Source organism: Schistocerca nitens, chromosome 2 (genome assembly GCF_023898315.1).
Source record: "Schistocerca nitens isolate TAMUIC-IGC-003100 chromosome 2, iqSchNite1.1, whole genome shotgun sequence".
In the NCBI taxonomy this organism is placed as follows: Eukaryota; Metazoa; Arthropoda; class Insecta; order Orthoptera; family Acrididae; genus Schistocerca; species Schistocerca nitens.
In genome coordinates this window covers 94143992-94161235 of record NC_064615.1, presented here as the reverse complement: position 1 = coordinate 94161235, position 17244 = coordinate 94143992, and the positions used below count along the sequence as shown (strand labels likewise).

The 17244-nt window shown below is 43.8% G+C and overlaps 38 non-coding genes across 38 annotated transcripts; 19 read left to right on the top strand and 19 right to left on the bottom strand.

The window, feature by feature from the left end:
• Window positions 1-180: 180 nt before the first annotated feature.
• Window positions 181-252, bottom strand: Trnaq-cug (transfer RNA glutamine (anticodon CUG)). Its single transcript has one exon. It is a non-coding gene; the product is annotated as a tRNA-Gln (tRNA).
• A 248-nt stretch (window positions 253-500) lies between these two features.
• Window positions 501-589, top strand: Trnay-gua (transfer RNA tyrosine (anticodon GUA)). The gene is given in 2 exon segments: window positions 501-537; window positions 554-589. It is a non-coding gene; the product is annotated as a tRNA-Tyr (tRNA).
• A 358-nt stretch (window positions 590-947) lies between these two features.
• Trnaq-cug (transfer RNA glutamine (anticodon CUG)) lies at window positions 948-1019 on the bottom strand. Its single transcript has one exon. It is a non-coding gene; the product is annotated as a tRNA-Gln (tRNA).
• Window positions 1020-1267: 248 nt separating this feature from the next.
• On the top strand, window positions 1268-1356 carry Trnay-gua (transfer RNA tyrosine (anticodon GUA)). Its single transcript is given in 2 exon segments — window positions 1268-1304; window positions 1321-1356. It is a non-coding gene; the product is annotated as a tRNA-Tyr (tRNA).
• A 358-nt stretch (window positions 1357-1714) lies between these two features.
• Window positions 1715-1786, bottom strand: Trnaq-cug (transfer RNA glutamine (anticodon CUG)). The gene has a single exon. It is a non-coding gene; the product is annotated as a tRNA-Gln (tRNA).
• A 248-nt stretch (window positions 1787-2034) lies between these two features.
• Trnay-gua (transfer RNA tyrosine (anticodon GUA)) lies at window positions 2035-2123 on the top strand. Its single transcript is given in 2 exon segments — window positions 2035-2071; window positions 2088-2123. It is a non-coding gene; the product is annotated as a tRNA-Tyr (tRNA).
• A 358-nt stretch (window positions 2124-2481) lies between these two features.
• Window positions 2482-2553, bottom strand: Trnaq-cug (transfer RNA glutamine (anticodon CUG)). The gene has a single exon. It is a non-coding gene; the product is annotated as a tRNA-Gln (tRNA).
• A 248-nt stretch (window positions 2554-2801) lies between these two features.
• Trnay-gua (transfer RNA tyrosine (anticodon GUA)) lies at window positions 2802-2890 on the top strand. The gene is given in 2 exon segments: window positions 2802-2838; window positions 2855-2890. It is a non-coding gene; the product is annotated as a tRNA-Tyr (tRNA).
• A 355-nt stretch (window positions 2891-3245) lies between these two features.
• Window positions 3246-3320, bottom strand: Trnaq-cug (transfer RNA glutamine (anticodon CUG)). The gene has a single exon. It is a non-coding gene; the product is annotated as a tRNA-Gln (tRNA).
• A 248-nt stretch (window positions 3321-3568) lies between these two features.
• Trnay-gua (transfer RNA tyrosine (anticodon GUA)) lies at window positions 3569-3657 on the top strand. The gene is given in 2 exon segments: window positions 3569-3605; window positions 3622-3657. It is a non-coding gene; the product is annotated as a tRNA-Tyr (tRNA).
• Window positions 3658-4015: 358 nt separating this feature from the next.
• Window positions 4016-4087, bottom strand: Trnaq-cug (transfer RNA glutamine (anticodon CUG)). Its single transcript has one exon. It is a non-coding gene; the product is annotated as a tRNA-Gln (tRNA).
• Window positions 4088-4335: 248 nt separating this feature from the next.
• Window positions 4336-4424, top strand: Trnay-gua (transfer RNA tyrosine (anticodon GUA)). Its single transcript is given in 2 exon segments — window positions 4336-4372; window positions 4389-4424. It is a non-coding gene; the product is annotated as a tRNA-Tyr (tRNA).
• Window positions 4425-4782: 358 nt separating this feature from the next.
• Window positions 4783-4854, bottom strand: Trnah-gug (transfer RNA histidin (anticodon GUG)). The gene has a single exon. It is a non-coding gene; the product is annotated as a tRNA-His (tRNA).
• Window positions 4855-5102: 248 nt separating this feature from the next.
• Window positions 5103-5191, top strand: Trnay-gua (transfer RNA tyrosine (anticodon GUA)). Its single transcript is given in 2 exon segments — window positions 5103-5139; window positions 5156-5191. It is a non-coding gene; the product is annotated as a tRNA-Tyr (tRNA).
• Window positions 5192-5549: 358 nt separating this feature from the next.
• Trnaq-cug (transfer RNA glutamine (anticodon CUG)) lies at window positions 5550-5621 on the bottom strand. Its single transcript has one exon. It is a non-coding gene; the product is annotated as a tRNA-Gln (tRNA).
• A 248-nt stretch (window positions 5622-5869) lies between these two features.
• Trnay-gua (transfer RNA tyrosine (anticodon GUA)) lies at window positions 5870-5958 on the top strand. Its single transcript is given in 2 exon segments — window positions 5870-5906; window positions 5923-5958. It is a non-coding gene; the product is annotated as a tRNA-Tyr (tRNA).
• A 358-nt stretch (window positions 5959-6316) lies between these two features.
• Window positions 6317-6388, bottom strand: Trnaq-cug (transfer RNA glutamine (anticodon CUG)). Its single transcript has one exon. It is a non-coding gene; the product is annotated as a tRNA-Gln (tRNA).
• A 248-nt stretch (window positions 6389-6636) lies between these two features.
• Window positions 6637-6725, top strand: Trnay-gua (transfer RNA tyrosine (anticodon GUA)). Its single transcript is given in 2 exon segments — window positions 6637-6673; window positions 6690-6725. It is a non-coding gene; the product is annotated as a tRNA-Tyr (tRNA).
• Window positions 6726-7083: 358 nt separating this feature from the next.
• Trnaq-cug (transfer RNA glutamine (anticodon CUG)) lies at window positions 7084-7155 on the bottom strand. The gene has a single exon. It is a non-coding gene; the product is annotated as a tRNA-Gln (tRNA).
• A 248-nt stretch (window positions 7156-7403) lies between these two features.
• Window positions 7404-7492, top strand: Trnay-gua (transfer RNA tyrosine (anticodon GUA)). Its single transcript is given in 2 exon segments — window positions 7404-7440; window positions 7457-7492. It is a non-coding gene; the product is annotated as a tRNA-Tyr (tRNA).
• Window positions 7493-7850: 358 nt separating this feature from the next.
• Trnaq-cug (transfer RNA glutamine (anticodon CUG)) lies at window positions 7851-7922 on the bottom strand. The gene has a single exon. It is a non-coding gene; the product is annotated as a tRNA-Gln (tRNA).
• Window positions 7923-8170: 248 nt separating this feature from the next.
• On the top strand, window positions 8171-8259 carry Trnay-gua (transfer RNA tyrosine (anticodon GUA)). The gene is given in 2 exon segments: window positions 8171-8207; window positions 8224-8259. It is a non-coding gene; the product is annotated as a tRNA-Tyr (tRNA).
• Window positions 8260-8617: 358 nt separating this feature from the next.
• On the bottom strand, window positions 8618-8689 carry Trnaq-cug (transfer RNA glutamine (anticodon CUG)). The gene has a single exon. It is a non-coding gene; the product is annotated as a tRNA-Gln (tRNA).
• A 248-nt stretch (window positions 8690-8937) lies between these two features.
• On the top strand, window positions 8938-9026 carry Trnay-gua (transfer RNA tyrosine (anticodon GUA)). The gene is given in 2 exon segments: window positions 8938-8974; window positions 8991-9026. It is a non-coding gene; the product is annotated as a tRNA-Tyr (tRNA).
• A 358-nt stretch (window positions 9027-9384) lies between these two features.
• On the bottom strand, window positions 9385-9456 carry Trnaq-cug (transfer RNA glutamine (anticodon CUG)). The gene has a single exon. It is a non-coding gene; the product is annotated as a tRNA-Gln (tRNA).
• A 248-nt stretch (window positions 9457-9704) lies between these two features.
• Window positions 9705-9793, top strand: Trnay-gua (transfer RNA tyrosine (anticodon GUA)). The gene is given in 2 exon segments: window positions 9705-9741; window positions 9758-9793. It is a non-coding gene; the product is annotated as a tRNA-Tyr (tRNA).
• A 358-nt stretch (window positions 9794-10151) lies between these two features.
• On the bottom strand, window positions 10152-10223 carry Trnaq-cug (transfer RNA glutamine (anticodon CUG)). Its single transcript has one exon. It is a non-coding gene; the product is annotated as a tRNA-Gln (tRNA).
• A 248-nt stretch (window positions 10224-10471) lies between these two features.
• Window positions 10472-10560, top strand: Trnay-gua (transfer RNA tyrosine (anticodon GUA)). Its single transcript is given in 2 exon segments — window positions 10472-10508; window positions 10525-10560. It is a non-coding gene; the product is annotated as a tRNA-Tyr (tRNA).
• A 358-nt stretch (window positions 10561-10918) lies between these two features.
• On the bottom strand, window positions 10919-10990 carry Trnaq-cug (transfer RNA glutamine (anticodon CUG)). Its single transcript has one exon. It is a non-coding gene; the product is annotated as a tRNA-Gln (tRNA).
• Window positions 10991-11238: 248 nt separating this feature from the next.
• On the top strand, window positions 11239-11327 carry Trnay-gua (transfer RNA tyrosine (anticodon GUA)). The gene is given in 2 exon segments: window positions 11239-11275; window positions 11292-11327. It is a non-coding gene; the product is annotated as a tRNA-Tyr (tRNA).
• Window positions 11328-11685: 358 nt separating this feature from the next.
• Window positions 11686-11757, bottom strand: Trnaq-cug (transfer RNA glutamine (anticodon CUG)). Its single transcript has one exon. It is a non-coding gene; the product is annotated as a tRNA-Gln (tRNA).
• Window positions 11758-12005: 248 nt separating this feature from the next.
• Window positions 12006-12094, top strand: Trnay-gua (transfer RNA tyrosine (anticodon GUA)). Its single transcript is given in 2 exon segments — window positions 12006-12042; window positions 12059-12094. It is a non-coding gene; the product is annotated as a tRNA-Tyr (tRNA).
• A 358-nt stretch (window positions 12095-12452) lies between these two features.
• Trnaq-cug (transfer RNA glutamine (anticodon CUG)) lies at window positions 12453-12524 on the bottom strand. Its single transcript has one exon. It is a non-coding gene; the product is annotated as a tRNA-Gln (tRNA).
• A 248-nt stretch (window positions 12525-12772) lies between these two features.
• On the top strand, window positions 12773-12861 carry Trnay-gua (transfer RNA tyrosine (anticodon GUA)). Its single transcript is given in 2 exon segments — window positions 12773-12809; window positions 12826-12861. It is a non-coding gene; the product is annotated as a tRNA-Tyr (tRNA).
• A 358-nt stretch (window positions 12862-13219) lies between these two features.
• Window positions 13220-13291, bottom strand: Trnaq-cug (transfer RNA glutamine (anticodon CUG)). Its single transcript has one exon. It is a non-coding gene; the product is annotated as a tRNA-Gln (tRNA).
• Window positions 13292-13539: 248 nt separating this feature from the next.
• On the top strand, window positions 13540-13628 carry Trnay-gua (transfer RNA tyrosine (anticodon GUA)). The gene is given in 2 exon segments: window positions 13540-13576; window positions 13593-13628. It is a non-coding gene; the product is annotated as a tRNA-Tyr (tRNA).
• A 358-nt stretch (window positions 13629-13986) lies between these two features.
• Window positions 13987-14058, bottom strand: Trnaq-cug (transfer RNA glutamine (anticodon CUG)). Its single transcript has one exon. It is a non-coding gene; the product is annotated as a tRNA-Gln (tRNA).
• A 248-nt stretch (window positions 14059-14306) lies between these two features.
• Trnay-gua (transfer RNA tyrosine (anticodon GUA)) lies at window positions 14307-14395 on the top strand. Its single transcript is given in 2 exon segments — window positions 14307-14343; window positions 14360-14395. It is a non-coding gene; the product is annotated as a tRNA-Tyr (tRNA).
• Window positions 14396-17244: the final 2849 nt, after the last annotated feature.

Here is a 17244-nt window from a genome sequence, read left to right as displayed (position 1 = left end):
TTGCTTGCTCTTACAGGCATTACTCGTTTAATGTGCTATATAGGTCACATAGTCGCACCAATATTCAACAGTTTCACAGACGTCTCGTTTTTTACACAAACGTAGAAACTAAATCCCTGAGCCTATCGCTGCTACTTGCTCGGCGAGAAACGCTTATTACAGAAAATTTAGACTAAACGAAGGTTCCACCGAGATTCGAACTCGGATCGCTGGATTCAGAGTCCAGAGTGCTAACCGTTACACCATGGAACCAGACAGGAGCATGGGACTCGTAAATACACTTAGCAGTACTCTGGCATACTTCAGACACTTCCTACTTGCATTTTTTAACTTAATTGACACGATCGAGCATTATAAAACTTAATCTGGGCAATGTTTGCAGCTGCAGCCGATGACTGCATTTCCTGTGCGTCTATATGACCGCGCTGAGTAGCAGTGTGTGGAAATGAAAGACAGGGACGGACGTAAAGCAATCAGTACGAATAAGAAAGCATGCACAGCCTCTGGTAGCTCAGTTGGTAGAGCGGTGGACTGTAGTGGACGATTCACAGTTATCCATAGGTCGCTGGTTCAAATCCGGCCCAGAGGACTGTTTTTCTAATCTCAGGAGCAAAGAGGCTCCAGAGCATGCCCACTCGGTCAGAACCTCCCTATGTTTTAAACCTATTTTAAAGGAAATTCATTTGCTCAGCTTATAATAGCTAGTTGATAATCATGGGATTCTTAGCCTTCGTAGGATAATGATATTTCTTCGAATTACCGTAAAATTGCTTGCTCTTACAGGCATTACTCGTTTAATGTGCTATATAGGTCACATAGTCGCACCAATATTCAACAGTTTCACAGACGTCTCGTTTTTTACACAAACGTAGAAACTAAATCCCTGAGCCTATCGCTGCTACTTGCTCGGCGAGAAACGCTTATTACAGAAAATTTAGACTAAACGAAGGTTCCACCGAGATTCGAACTCGGATCGCTGGATTCAGAGTCCAGAGTGCTAACCGTTACACCATGGAACCAGACAGGAGCATGGGACTCGTAAATACACTTAGCAGTACTCTGGCATACTTCAGACACTTCCTACTTGCATTTTTTAACTTAATTGACACGATCGAGCATTATAAAACTTAATCTGGGCAATGTTTGCAGCTGCAGCCGATGACTGCATTTCCTGTGCGTCTATATGACCGCGCTGAGTAGCAGTGTGTGGAAATGAAAGACAGGGACGGACGTAAAGCAATCAGTACGAATAAGAAAGCATGCACAGCCTCTGGTAGCTCAGTTGGTAGAGCGGTGGACTGTAGTGGACGATTCACAGTTATCCATAGGTCGCTGGTTCAAATCCGGCCCAGAGGACTGTTTTTCTAATCTCAGGAGCAAAGAGGCTCCAGAGCATGCCCACTCGGTCAGAACCTCCCTATGTTTTAAACCTATTTTAAAGGAAATTCATTTGCTCAGCTTATAATAGCTAGTTGATAATCATGGGATTCTTAGCCTTCGTAGGATAATGATATTTCTTCGAATTACCGTAAAATTGCTTGCTCTTACAGGCATTACTCGTTTAATGTGCTATATAGGTCACATAGTCGCACCAATATTCAACAGTTTCACAGACGTCTCGTTTTTTACACAAACGTAGAAACTAAATCCCTGAGCCTATCGCTGCTACTTGCTCGGCGAGAAACGCTTATTACAGAAAATTTAGACTAAACGAAGGTTCCACCGAGATTCGAACTCGGATCGCTGGATTCAGAGTCCAGAGTGCTAACCGTTACACCATGGAACCAGACAGGAGCATGGGACTCGTAAATACACTTAGCAGTACTCTGGCATACTTCAGACACTTCCTACTTGCATTTTTTAACTTAATTGACACGATCGAGCATTATAAAACTTAATCTGGGCAATGTTTGCAGCTGCAGCCGATGACTGCATTTCCTGTGCGTCTATATGACCGCGCTGAGTAGCAGTGTGTGGAAATGAAAGACAGGGACGGACGTAAAGCAATCAGTACGAATAAGAAAGCATGCACAGCCTCTGGTAGCTCAGTTGGTAGAGCGGTGGACTGTAGTGGACGATTCACAGTTATCCATAGGTCGCTGGTTCAAATCCGGCCCAGAGGACTGTTTTTCTAATCTCAGGAGCAAAGAGGCTCCAGAGCATGCCCACTCGGTCAGAACCTCCCTATGTTTTAAACCTATTTTAAAGGAAATTCATTTGCTCAGCTTATAATAGCTAGTTGATAATCATGGGATTCTTAGCCTTCGTAGGATAATGATATTTCTTCGAATTACCGTAAAATTGCTTGCTCTTACAGGCATTACTCGTTTAATGTGCTATATAGGTCACATAGTCGCACCAATATTCAACAGTTTCACAGACGTCTCGTTTTTTACACAAACGTAGAAACTAAATCCCTGAGCCTATCGCTGCTACTTGCTCGGCGAGAAACGCTTATTACAGAAAATTTAGACTAAACGAAGGTTCCACCGAGATTCGAACTCGGATCGCTGGATTCAGAGTCCAGAGTGCTAACCGTTACACCATGGAACCAGACAGGAGCATGGGACTCGTAAATACACTTAGCAGTACTCTGGCATACTTCAGACACTTCCTACTTGCATTTTTTAACTTAATTGACACGATCGAGCATTATAAAACTTAATCTGGGCAATGTTTGCAGCTGCAGCCGATGACTGCATTTCCTGTGCGTCTATATGACCGCGCTGAGTAGCAGTGTGTGGAAATGAAAGACAGGGACGGACGTAAAGTAATCAGTACGAATAAGAAAGCATGCACAGCCTCTGGTAGCTCAGTTGGTAGAGCGGTGGACTGTAGTGGACGATTCACAGTTATCCATAGGTCGCTGGTTCAAATCCGGCCCAGAGGACTGTTTTTCTAATCTCAGGAGCAAAGAGGCTCCAGAGCATGCCCACTCGGTCAGAACCTCCCTATGTTTTAAACCTATTTTAAAGGAAATTCATTTGCTCAGCTTATAATAGCTAGTTGATAATCATGGGATTCTTAGCCTTCGTAGGATAATGATATTTCTTCGAATTACCGTAAAATTGCTTGCTCTTACAGGCATTACTCGTTTAATGTGCTATATAGGTCACATAGTCGCACCAATATTCAACAGTTTCACAGACGTCTCGTTTTTTACACAAACGTAGAAACTAAATCCCTGAGCCTATCGCTGCTACTTGCTCGGCGAGAAACGCTTATTACAGAAAATTTAGACTAAACGAACGTTCCACCGAGATTCGAACTCGGATCGCTGGATTCAGAGTCCAGAGTGCTAACCGTTACACCATGGAACCAGACAGGAGCATGGGACTCGTAAATACACTTAGCAGTACTCTGGCATACTTCAGACACTTCCTACTTGCATTTTTTAACTTAATTGACACGATCGAGCATTATAAAACTTAATCTGGGCAATGTTTGCAGCTGCAGCCGATGACTGCATTTCCTGTGCGTCTATATGACCGCGCTGAGTAGCAGTGTGTGGAAATGAAAGACAGGGACGGACGTAAAGCAATCAGTACGAATAAGAAAGCATGCACAGCCTCTGGTAGCTCAGTTGGTAGAGCGGTGGACTGTAGTGGACGATTCACAGTTATCCATAGGTCGCTGGTTCAAATCCGGCCCAGAGGACTGTTTTTCTAATCTCAGGAGCAAAGAGGCTCCAGAGCATGCCCACTCGGTCAGAACCTCCCTATGTTTTAAACCTATTTTAAAGGAAATTCATTTGCTCAGCTTATAATAGCTAGTTGATAATCATGGGATTCTTAGCCTTCGTAGGATAATGATATTTCTTCGAATTACCGTAAAATTGCTTGCTCTTACAGGCATTACTCGTTTAATGTGCTATATAGGTCACATAGTCGCACCAATATTCAACAGTTTCACAGACGTCTCGTTTTTTACACAAACGTAGAAACTAAATCCCTGAGCCTATCGCTGCTACTTGCTCGGCGAGAAACGCTTATTACAGAAAATTTAGACTAAACGAAGGTTCCACCGAGATTCGAACTCGGATCGCTGGATTCAGAGTCCAGAGTGCTAACCGTTACACCATGGAACCAGACAGGAGCATGGGACTCGTAAATACACTTAGCAGTACTCTGGCATACTTCAGACACTTCCTACTTGCATTTTTTAACTTAATTGACACGATCGAGCATTATAAAACTTAATCTGGGCAATGTTTGCAGCTGCAGCCGATGACTGCATTTCCTGTGCGTCTATATGACCGCGCTGAGTAGCAGTGTGTGGAAATGAAAGACAGGGACGGACGTAAAGCAATTAGTACGAATAAGAAAGCATGCACAGCCTCTGGTAGCTCAGTTGGTAGAGCGGTGGACTGTAGTGGACGATTCACAGTTATCCATAGGTCGCTGGTTCAAATCCGGCCCAGAGGACTGTTTTTCTAATCTCAGGAGCAAAGAGGCTCCAGAGCATGCCCACTCGGTCAGAACCTCCCTATGTTTTAAACCTATTTTAAAGGAAATTCATTTGCTCAGCTTATAATAGCTAGTTGATAATCATGGGATTCTTAGCCTTCGTAGGATAATGATATTTCTTCGAATTACCGTAAAATTGCTTGCTCTTACAGGCATTACTCGTTTAATGTGCTATATAGGTCACATAGTCGCACCAATATTCAACAGTTTCACAGACGTCTCGTTTTTTACACAAACGTAGAAACTAAATCCCTGAGCCTATCGCTGCTACTTGCTCGGCGAGAAACGCTTATTACAGAAAATTTAGACTAAACGAAGGTTCCACCGAGATTCGAACTCGGATCGCTGGATTCACAGTCCAGAGTGCTAACCGTTACACCATGGAACCAGACAGGAGCATGGGACTCGTAAATACACTTAGCAGTACTCTGGCATACTTCAGACACTTCCTACTTGCATTTTTTAACTTAATTGACACGATCGAGCATTATAAAACTTAATCTGGGCAATGTTTGCAGCTGCAGCCGATGACTGCATTTCCTGTGCGTCTATATGACCGCGCTGAGTAGCAGTGTGTGGAAATGAAAGACAGGGACGGACGTAAAGCAATCAGTACGAATAAGAAAGCATGCACAGCCTCTGGTAGCTCAGTTGGTAGAGCGGTGGACTGTAGTGGACGATTCACAGTTATCCATAGGTCGCTGGTTCAAATCCGGCCCAGAGGACTGTTTTTCTAATCTCAGGAGCAAAGAGGCTCCAGAGCATGCCCACTCGGTCAGAACCTCCCTATGTTTTAAACCTATTTTAAAGGAAATTCATTTGCTCAGCTTATAATAGCTAGTTGATAATCATGGGATTCTTAGCCTTCGTAGGATAATGATATTTCTTCGAATTACCGTAAAATTGCTTGCTCTTACAGGCATTACTCGTTTAATGTGCTATATAGGTCACATAGTCGCACCAATATTCAACAGTTTCACAGACGTCTCGTTTTTTACACAAACGTAGAAACTAAATCCCTGAGCCTATCGCTGCTACTTGCTCGGCGAGAAACGCTTATTACAGAAAATTTAGACTAAACGAAGGTTCCACCGAGATTCGAACTCGGATCGCTGGATTCAGAGTCCAGAGTGCTAACCGTTACACCATGGAACCAGACAGGAGCATGGGACTCGTAAATACACTTAGCAGTACTCTGGCATACTTCAGACACTTCCTACTTGCATTTTTTAACTTAATTGACACGATCGAGCATTATAAAACTTAATCTGGGCAATGTTTGCAGCTGCAGCCGATGACTGCATTTCCTGTGCGTCTATATGACCGCGCTGAGTAGCAGTGTGTGGAAATGAAAGACAGGGACGGACGTAAAGCAATTAGTACGAATAAGAAAGCATGCACAGCCTCTGGTAGCTCAGTTGGTAGAGCGGTGGACTGTAGTGGACGATTCACAGTTATCCATAGGTCGCTGGTTCAAATCCGGCCCAGAGGACTGTTTTTCTAATCTCAGGAGCAAAGAGGCTCCAGAGCATGCCCACTCGGTCAGAACCTCCCTATGTTTTAAACCTATTTTAAAGGAAATTCATTTGCTCAGCTTATAATAGCTAGTTGATAATCATGGGATTCTTAGCCTTCGTAGGATAATGATATTTCTTCGAATTACCGTAAAATTGCTTGCTCTTACAGGCATTACTCGTTTAATGTGCTATATAGGTCACATAGTCGCACCAATATTCAACAGTTTCACAGACGTCTCGTTTTTTACACAAACGTAGAAACTAAATCCCTGAGCCTATCGCTGCTACTTGCTCGGCGAGAAACGCTTATTACAGAAAATTTAGACTAAACGAAGGTTCCACCGAGATTCGAACTCGGATCGCTGGATTCAGAGTCCAGAGTGCTAACCGTTACACCATGGAACCAGACAGGAGCATGGGACTCGTAAATACACTTAGCAGTACTCTGGCATACTTCAGACACTTCCTACTTGCATTTTTTAACTTAATTGACACGATCGAGCATTATAAAACTTAATCTGGGCAATGTTTGCAGCTGCAGCCGATGACTGCATTTCCTGTGCGTCTATATGACCGCGCTGAGTAGCAGTGTGTGGAAATGAAAGACAGGGACGGACGTAAAGCAATCAGTACGAATAAGAAAGCATGCACAGCCTCTGGTAGCTCAGTTGGTAGAGCGGTGGACTGTAGTGGACGATTCACAGTTATCCATAGGTCGCTGGTTCAAATCCGGCCCAGAGGACTGTTTTTCTAATCTCAGGAGCAAAGAGGCTCCAGAGCATGCCCACTCGGTCAGAACCTCCCTATGTTTTAAACCTATTTTAAAGGAAATTCATTTGCTCAGCTTATAATAGCTAGTTGATAATCATGGGATTCTTAGCCTTCGTAGGATAATGATATTTCTTCGAATTACCGTAAAATTGCTTGCTCTTACAGGCATTACTCGTTTAATGTGCTATATAGGTCACATAGTCGCACCAATATTCAACAGTTTCACAGACGTCTCGTTTTTTACACAAACGTAGAAACTAAATCCCTGAGCCTATCGCTGCTACTTGCTCGGCGAGAAACGCTTATTACAGAAAATTTAGACTAAACGAAGGTTCCACCGAGATTCGAACTCGGATCGCTGGATTCAGAGTCCAGAGTGCTAACCGTTACACCATGGAACCAGACAGGAGCATGGGACTCGTAAATACACTTAGCAGTACTCTGGCATACTTCAGACACTTCCTACTTGCATTTTTTAACTTAATTGACACGATCGAGCATTATAAAACTTAATCTGGGCAATGTTTGCAGCTGCAGCCGATGACTGCATTTCCTGTGCGTCTATATGACCGCGCTGAGTAGCAGTGTGTGGAAATGAAAGACAGGGACGGACGTAAAGCAATCAGTACGAATAACAAAGCATGCACAGCCTCTGGTAGCTCAGTTGGTAGAGCGGTGGACTGTAGTGGACGATTCACAGTTATCCATAGGTCGCTGGTTCAAATCCGGCCCAGAGGACTGTTTTTCTAATCTCAGGAGCAAAGAGGCTCCAGAGCATGCCCACTCGGTCAGAACCTCCCTATGTTTTAAACCTATTTTAAAGGAAATTCATTTGCTCAGCTTATAATAGCTAGTTGATAATCATGGGATTCTTAGCCTTCGTAGGATAATGATATTTCTTCGAATTACCGTAAAATTGCTTGCTCTTACAGGCATTACTCGTTTAATGTGCTATATAGGTCACATAGTCGCACCAATATTCAACAGTTTCACAGACGTCTCGTTTTTTACACAAACGTAGAAACTAAATCCCTGAGCCTATCGCTGCTACTTGCTCGGCGAGAAACGCTTATTACAGAAAATTTAGACTAAACGAAGGTTCCACCGAGATTCGAACTCGGATCGCTGGATTCAGAGTCCAGAGTGCTAACCGTTACACCATGGAACCAGACAGGAGCATGGGACTCGTAAATACACTTAGCAGTACTCTGGCATACTTCAGACACTTCCTACTTGCATTTTTTAACTTAATTGACACGATCGAGCATTATAAAACTTAATCTGGGCAATGTTTGCAGCTGCAGCCGATGACTGCATTTCCTGTGCGTCTATATGACCGCGCTGAGTAGCAGTGTGTGGAAATGAAAGACAGGGACGGACGTAAAGCAATCAGTACGAATAAGAAAGCATGCACAGCCTCTGGTAGCTCAGTTGGTAGAGCGGTGGACTGTAGTGGACGATTCACAGTTATCCATAGGTCGCTGGTTCAAAGTCGGCCCAGAGGACTGTTTTTCTAATCTCAGGAGCAAAGAGGCTCCAGAGCATGCCCACTCGGTCAGAACCTCCCTATGTTTTAAACCTATTTTAAAGGAAATTCATTTGCTCAGCTTATAATAGCTAGTTGATAATCATGGGATTCTTAGCCTTCGTAGGATAATGATATTTCTTCGAATTACCGTAAAATTGCTTGCTCTTACAGGCATTACTCGTTTAATGTGCTATATAGGTCACATAGTCGCACCAATATTCAACAGTTTCACAGACGTCTCGTTTTTTACACAAACGTAGAAACTAAATCCCTGAGCCTATCGCTGCTACTTGCTCGGCGAGAAACGCTTATTACAGAAAATTTAGACTAAACGAAGGTTCCACCGAGATTCGAACTCGGATCGCTGGATTCAGAGTCCAGAGTGCTAACCGTTACACCATGGAACCAGACAGGAGCATGGGACTCGTAAATACACTTAGCAGTACTCTGGCATACTTCAGACACTTCCTACTTGCATTTTTTAACTTAATTGACACGATCGAGCATTATAAAACTTAATCTGGGCAATGTTTGCAGCTGCAGCCGATGACTGCATTTCCTGTGCGTCTATATGACCGCGCTGAGTAGCAGTGTGTGGAAATGAAAGACAGGGACGGACGTAAAGCAATCAGTACGAATAAGAAAGCATGCACAGCCTCTGGTAGCTCAGTTGGTAGAGCGGTGGACTGTAGTGGACGATTCACAGTTATCCATAGGTCGCTGGTTCAAATCCGGCCCAGAGGACTGTTTTTCTAATCTCAGGAGCAAAGAGGCTCCAGAGCATGCCCACTCGGTCAGAACCTCCCTATGTTTTAAACCTATTTTAAAGGAAATTCATTTGCTCAGCTTATAATAGCTAGTTGATAATCATGGGATTCTTAGCCTTCGTAGGATAATGATATTTCTTCGAATTACCGTAAAATTGCTTGCTCTTACAGGCATTACTCGTTTAATGTGCTATATAGGTCACATAGTCGCACCAATATTCAACAGTTTCACAGACGTCTCGTTTTTTACACAAACGTAGAAACTAAATCCCTGAGCCTATCGCTGCTACTTGCTCGGCGAGAAACGCTTATTACAGAAAATTTAGACTAAACGAAGGTTCCACCGAGATTCGAACTCGGATCGCTGGATTCAGAGTCCAGAGTGCTAACCGTTACACCATGGAACCAGACAGGAGCATGGGACTCGTAAATACACTTAGCAGTACTCTGGCATACTTCAGACACTTCCTACTTGCATTTTTTAACTTAATTGACACGATCGAGCATTATAAAACTTAATCTGGGCAATGTTTGCAGCTGCAGCCGATGACTGCATTTCCTGTGCGTCTATATGACCGCGCTGAGTAGCAGTGTGTGGAAATGAAAGACAGGGACGGACGTAAAGCAATCAGTACCAATAAGAAAGCATGCACAGCCTCTGGTAGCTCAGTTGGTAGAGCGGTGGACTGTAGTGGACGATTCACAGTTATCCATAGGTCGCTGGTTCAAATCCGGCCCAGAGGACTGTTTTTCTAATCTCAGGAGCAAAGAGGCTCCAGAGCATGCCCACTCGGTCAGAACCTCCCTATGTTTTAAACCTATTTTAAAGGAAATTCATTTGCTCAGCTTATAATAGCTAGTTGATAATCATGGGATTCTTAGCCTTCGTAGGATAATGATATTTCTTCGAATTACCGTAAAATTGCTTGCTCTTACAGGCATTACTCGTTTAATGTGCTATATAGGTCACATAGTCGCACCAATATTCAACAGTTTCACAGACGTCTCGTTTTTTACACAAACGTAGAAACTAAATCCCTGAGCCTATCGCTGCTACTTGCTCGGCGAGAAACGCTTATTACAGAAAATTTAGACTAAACGAAGGTTCCACCGAGATTCGAACTCGGATCGCTGGATTCAGAGTCCAGAGTGCTAACCGTTACACCATGGAACCAGACAGGAGCATGGGACTCGTAAATACACTTAGCAGTACTCTGGCATACTTCAGACACTTCCTACTTGCATTTTTTAACTTAATTGACACGATCGAGCATTATAAAACTTAATCTGGGCAATGTTTGCAGCTGCAGCCGATGACTGCATTTCCTGTGCGTCTATATGACCGCGCTGAGTAGCAGTGTGTGGAAATGAAAGACAGGGACGGACGTAAAGCAATCAGTACGAATAAGAAAGCATGCACAGCCTCTGGTAGCTCAGTTGGTAGAGCGGTGGACTGTAGTGGACGATTCACAGTTATCCATAGGTCGCTGGTTCAAATCCGGCCCAGAGGACTGTTTTTCTAATCTCAGGAGCAAAGAGGCTCCAGAGCATGCCCACTCGGTCAGAACCTCCCTATGTTTTAAACCTATTTTAAAGGAAATTCATTTGCTCAGCTTATAATAGCTAGTTGATAATCATGGGATTCTTAGCCTTCGTAGGATAATGATATTTCTTCGAATTACCGTAAAATTGCTTGCTCTTACAGGCATTACTCGTTTAATGTGCTATATAGGTCACATAGTCGCACCAATATTCAACAGTTTCACAGACGTCTCGTTTTTTACACAAACGTAGAAACTAAATCCCTGAGCCTATCGCTGCTACTTGCTCGGCGAGAAACGCTTATTACAGAAAATTTAGACTAAACGAAGGTTCCACCGAGATTCGAACTCGGATCGCTGGATTCAGAGTCCAGAGTGCTAACCGTTACACCATGGAACCAGACAGGAGCATGGGACTCGTAAATACACTTAGCAGTACTCTGGCATACTTCAGACACTTCCTACTTGCATTTTTTAACTTAATTGACACGATCGAGCATTATAAAACTTAATCTGGGCAATGTTTGCAGCTGCAGCCGATGACTGCATTTCCTGTGCGTCTATATGACCGCGCTGAGTAGCAGTGTGTGGAAATGAAAGACAGGGACGGACGTAAAGCAATCAGTACGAATAAGAAAGCATGCACAGCCTCTGGTAGCTCAGTTGGTAGAGCGGTGGACTGTAGTGGACGATTCACAGTTATCCATAGGTCGCTGGTTCAAATCCGGCCCAGAGGACTGTTTTTCTAATCTCAGGAGCAAAGAGGCTCCAGAGCATGCCCACTCGGTCAGAACCTCCCTATGTTTTAAACCTATTTTAAAGGAAATTCATTTGCTCAGCTTATAATAGCTAGTTGATAATCATGGGATTCTTAGCCTTCGTAGGATAATGATATTTCTTCGAATTACCGTAAAATTGCTTGCTCTTACAGGCATTACTCGTTTAATGTGCTATATAGGTCACATAGTCGCACCAATATTCAACAGTTTCACAGACGTCTCGTTTTTTACACAAACGTAGAAACTAAATCCCTGAGCCTATCGCTGCTACTTGCTCGGCGAGAAACGCTTATTACAGAAAATTTAGACTAAACGAAGGTTCCACCGAGATTCGAACTCGGATCGCTGGATTCAGAGTCCAGAGTGCTAACCGTTACACCATGGAACCAGACAGGAGCATGGGACTCGTAAATACACTTAGCAGTACTCTGGCATACTTCAGACACTTCCTACTTGCATTTTTTAACTTAATTGACACGATCGAGCATTATAAAACTTAATCTGGGCAATGTTTGCAGCTGCAGCCGATGACTGCATTTCCTGTGCGTCTATATGACCGCGCTGAGTAGCAGTGTGTGGAAATGAAAGACAGGGACGGACGTAAAGCAATCAGTACGAATAAGAAAGCATGCACAGCCTCTGGTAGCTCAGTTGGTAGAGCGGTGGACTGTAGTGGACGATTCACAGTTATCCATAGGTCGCTGGTTCAAATCCGGCCCAGAGGACTGTTTTTCTAATCTCAGGAGCAAAGAGGCTCCAGAGCATGCCCACTCGGTCAGAACCTCCCTATGTTTTAAACCTATTTTAAAGGAAATTCATTTGCTCAGCTTATAATAGCTAGTTGATAATCATGGGATTCTTAGCCTTCGTAGGATAATGATATTTCTTCGAATTACCGTAAAATTGCTTGCTCTTACAGGCATTACTCGTTTAATGTGCTATATAGGTCACATAGTCGCACCAATATTCAACAGTTTCACAGACGTCTCGTTTTTTACACAAACGTAGAAACTAAATCCCTGAGCCTATCGCTGCTACTTGCTCGGCGAGAAACGCTTATTACAGAAAATTTAGACTAAACGAAGGTTCCACCGAGATTCGAACTCGGATCGCTGGATTCAGAGTCCAGAGTGCTAACCGTTACACCATGGAACCAGACAGGAGCATGGGACTCGTAAATACACTTAGCAGTACTCTGGCATACTTCAGACACTTCCTACTTGCATTTTTTAACTTAATTGACACGATCGAGCATTATAAAACTTAATCTGGGCAATGTTTGCAGCTGCAGCCGATGACTGCATTTCCTGTGCGTCTATATGACCGCGCTGAGTAGCAGTGTGTGGAAATGAAAGACAGGGACGGACGTAAAGCAATCAGTACGAATAAGAAAGCATGCACAGCCTCTGGTAGCTCAGTTGGTAGAGCGGTGGACTGTAGTGGACGATTCACAGTTATCCATAGGTCGCTGGTTCAAATCCGGCCCAGAGGACTGTTTTTCTAATCTCAGGAGCAAAGAGGCTCCAGAGCATGCCCACTCGGTCAGAACCTCCCTATGTTTTAAACCTATTTTAAAGGAAATTCATTTGCTCAGCTTATAATAGCTAGTTGATAATCATGGGATTCTTAGCCTTCGTAGGATAATGATATTTCTTCGAATTACCGTAAAATTGCTTGCTCTTACAGGCATTACTCGTTTAATGTGCTATATAGGTCACATAGTCGCACCAATATTCAACAGTTTCACAGACGTCTCGTTTTTTACACAAACGTAGAAACTAAATCCCTGAGCCTATCGCTGCTACTTGCTCGGCGAGAAACGCTTATTACAGAAAATTTAGACTAAACGAAGGTTCCACCGAGATTCGAACTCGGATCGCTGGATTCAGAGTCCAGAGTGCTAACCGTTACACCATGGAACCAGACAGGAGCATGGGACTCGTAAATACACTTAGCAGTACTCTGGCATACTTCAGACACTTCCTACTTGCATTTTTTAACTTAATTGACACGATCGAGCATTATAAAACTTAATCTGGGCAATGTTTGCAGCTGCAGCCGATGACTGCATTTCCTGTGCGTCTATATGACCGCGCTGAGTAGCAGTGTGTGGAAATGAAAGACAGGGACGGACGTAAAGCAATCAGTACGAATAAGAAAGCATGCACAGCCTCTGGTAGCTCAGTTGGTAGAGCGGTGGACTGTAGTGGACGATTCACAGTTATCCATAGGTCGCTGGTTCAAATCCGGCCCAGAGGACTGTTTTTCTAATCTCAGGAGCAAAGAGGCTCCAGAGCATGCCCACTCGGTCAGAACCTCCCTATGTTTTAAACCTATTTTAAAGGAAATTCATTTGCTCAGCTTATAATAGCTAGTTGATAATCATGGGATTCTTAGCCTTCGTAGGATAATGATATTTCTTCGAATTACCGTAAAATTGCTTGCTCTTACAGGCATTACTCGTTTAATGTGCTATATAGGTCACATAGTCGCACCAATATTCAACAGTTTCACAGACGTCTCGTTTTTTACACAAACGTAGAAACTAAATCCCTGAGCCTATCGCTGCTACTTGCTCGGCGAGAAACGCTTATTACAGAAAATTTAGACTAAACGAAGGTTCCACCGAGATTCGAACTCGGATCGCTGGATTCAGAGTCCAGAGTGCTAACCGTTACACCATGGAACCAGACAGGAGCATGGGACTCGTAAATACACTTAGCAGTACTCTGGCATACTTCAGACACTTCCTACTTGCATTTTTTAACTTAATTGACACGATCGAGCATTATAAAACTTAATCTGGGCAATGTTTGCAGCTGCAGCCGATGACTGCATTTCCTGTGCGTCTATATGACCGCGCTGAGTAGCAGTGTGTGGAAATGAAAGACAGGGACGGACGTAAAGCAATCAGTACGAATAAGAAAGCATGCACAGCCTCTGGTAGCTCAGTTGGTAGAGCGGTGGACTGTAGTGGACGATTCACAGTTATCCATAGGTCGCTGGTTCAAATCCGGCCCAGAGGACTGTTTTTCTAATCTCAGGAGCAAAGAGGCTCCAGAGCATGCCCACTCGGTCAGAACCTCCCTATGTTTTAAACCTATTTTAAAGGAAATTCATTTGCTCAGCTTATAATAGCTAGTTGATAATCATGGGATTCTTAGCCTTCGTAGGATAATGATATTTCTTCGAATTACCGTAAAATTGCTTGCTCTTACAGGCATTACTCGTTTAATGTGCTATATAGGTCACATAGTCGCACCAATATTCAACAGTTTCACAGACGTCTCGTTTTTTACACAAACGTAGAAACTAAATCCCTGAGCCTATCGCTGCTACTTGCTCGGCGAGAAACGCTTATTACAGAAAATTTAGACTAAACGAAGGTTCCACCGAGATTCGAACTCGGATCGCTGGATTCAGAGTCCAGAGTGCTAACCGTTACACCATTTTTTTTTTTTTTTTTTCTTGCTTCCCAGGCAGTTGCCTACTGTGTTCCTCTTATGGCATGCACTAGACAACCAGAACAGCTACAGGAGGGAGTCACTTTTGTTCTCGGCGGTAGTTACATTATCACAAACTCAGAGCAATTCCATTGGCGTCAGCTTCAAAACGAATGCATGCCGAAACCCGGGATCGAACCAGGGACCTTTAGATCTTCAGTCTAACGCTCTCCCAACTGAGCTATTTTTTTTTTTTTTTTATCTTTTCTCTGCGCCAAAAATTTTTTTTTCTTTCTTTTTCAATTATTTTTTTCTTTTTTTTTTAAAAAAAAATCCCCTCCTTTAGGGACCGCCGTGAGCATTTTTTCAAGAAGAAATTAAATAAGAGATTTTCTCATCTCGGATCCAAGTGTATTCTGGTGATCCTTGTGCACCGTTGGAGGGAGGTACCGAGGCGCAGTGGCTGAAGTCAGGACACGAGGCAGAAGCAGTGGGGCCTCTTCGCGGCACTACAGGTGCTCCGCGTCCCAACCCACCCCCACACTCCCGGTTCACTACCCTATTCCCATTTTTTTGAAAACAAGTTTCAGCATATTTCCAAAGTTCTTACCATGATTCTTGAAGTGAAGTGTTTTGTGAAATTCGAGTGCCATATGCATTCGGAATGCTACAGGATCATCATCCCCAAGTTGGTTAAAGATATAACTAGAATAATTACCCAGTAACCAACTCACAGTATTATTTTTCGTCTTTGGGTAAAACTTAAAATCAGGTCGATAGATCAACATCGCCTGGACATTGGCGGGAACACTGCGAGTGATAAGTGCGACTTGTTGCTGAATCCAGTTCCAGTTGTGGAGACGTTTCACACAGGTGCACCTGTGCAGCACGGTATCTATGAGGTTGCAGTGAAGACAGAGGTCGGTAGCACTCAGCCCTATCCGATGGAGTCGCTCATTGGTACTTATGATATTATTGACTGCTTTGTACCACGCAGTACGAGCATCCGAGCTCAAAACAGTTGAACCAACGTTTCGCCATACTGCATCCCATTGGACTCCACAATATTTGTTAACAATCGGATTCTGGCTCTCGTGTTCCCTCCTTTCCGCCAAAATGGCTTTAGCCGTTAAAGACTGAGTTTGCCGTAACTGGTGACTGAGGTAGCTATACTCAAGATAATACTCTCTGATATGTTTAAGCCGGTAACAAATAGGTTGAACATTCAGCGGAGATTCAAGACTGTGTGGCCGGACAGCATGAAATAACTGTGCCGTAAGTCCATGAGGGTCATTCTGTATGATTGCCGCCGTACGTGACACGTACAGAGCCAGTGCCTTGCGCCGTATGTCAACCAATCCCATCCCTCCATGCGTAGGGTGTAGCGCTGCTGTTCGTGCAGATACACGAAAGATCTCGCCTTTCCATAGAAAATTCGTAACCTTTGACATGAGATTGTGAGCCACTCCTGCAGGAATAGGAAGAACCTGCGCCGTGTAGAAGGCCTTAGATAAAACACACGTATTTATCAACGTAATTCTGTCAAATTGGTTCAGACTTCTGTGGTAGTTGTCAATTAATGCACCGTTGATTTTGTGAGCCACATCCCTCCAGTTCGCTGCCGTCATGTTTAATATTGACGCCTTCAACACTATCCCTAGAGCTTTAAGTGCACTGACGTGTGTGGCACATGAAATTTGAAGACGATCAAGGCCTCGCAGATTTAAAAACTTGCTTTTCTGTTCATTTATGTGTGCTCCAGACGCCTGACAGTAGGTCTTGAGGGCAGCTTCAAGCGCAGTGACATCAGACTCATCTCTGATAACAATCCCAACATCATCCGCATAGGCTCCTGTTACGGACTTCACTCCTGAGATCGTTAAACCACCAAGCTTCGCCTGCAGGTGCGTGAGGAGCGGCTCGAGCGAAATGACGAACAGCAACATCGACAAGGGGCTGCCCTGAGGGACACCTCTGTCGATTAGGAGCCGTTGCGTGAGTTGCGAATTTACTGAAATTTTGGCAGTGATTCCGATGGCGACATTTTTTATTATTGCGATCGCTGACGGTAAGAAGCCCAAGCGCCGCAGTGTCTCTAGTAGGTACGTGTGATTGACACGATCAAATGCCTTAAAAAAATCCAGAAAGAGCAGACCACATCTTACGTTGCTGGCGTCAGCTAGCGCAATAATATCCCTATAAAAGGCGACCGTTTGCAGTATAGTCCGCCGAAAAGCACATGTTTGCTGTTTGCAAAGTATGTTGGAGGTGAGCGGCAGAAGCCTCATCTTAACTGCACGAGCTACAATCTTGTAATCGGAATTCAGTAGTGATATCGGCCGAAGATTTGTTACGGATTTTCCACCTCTGGTCTTAGGGAGGAGAACAATTTTACATTCTTTAAACTCTCCTGGAACAGACTGCCCCTGCAA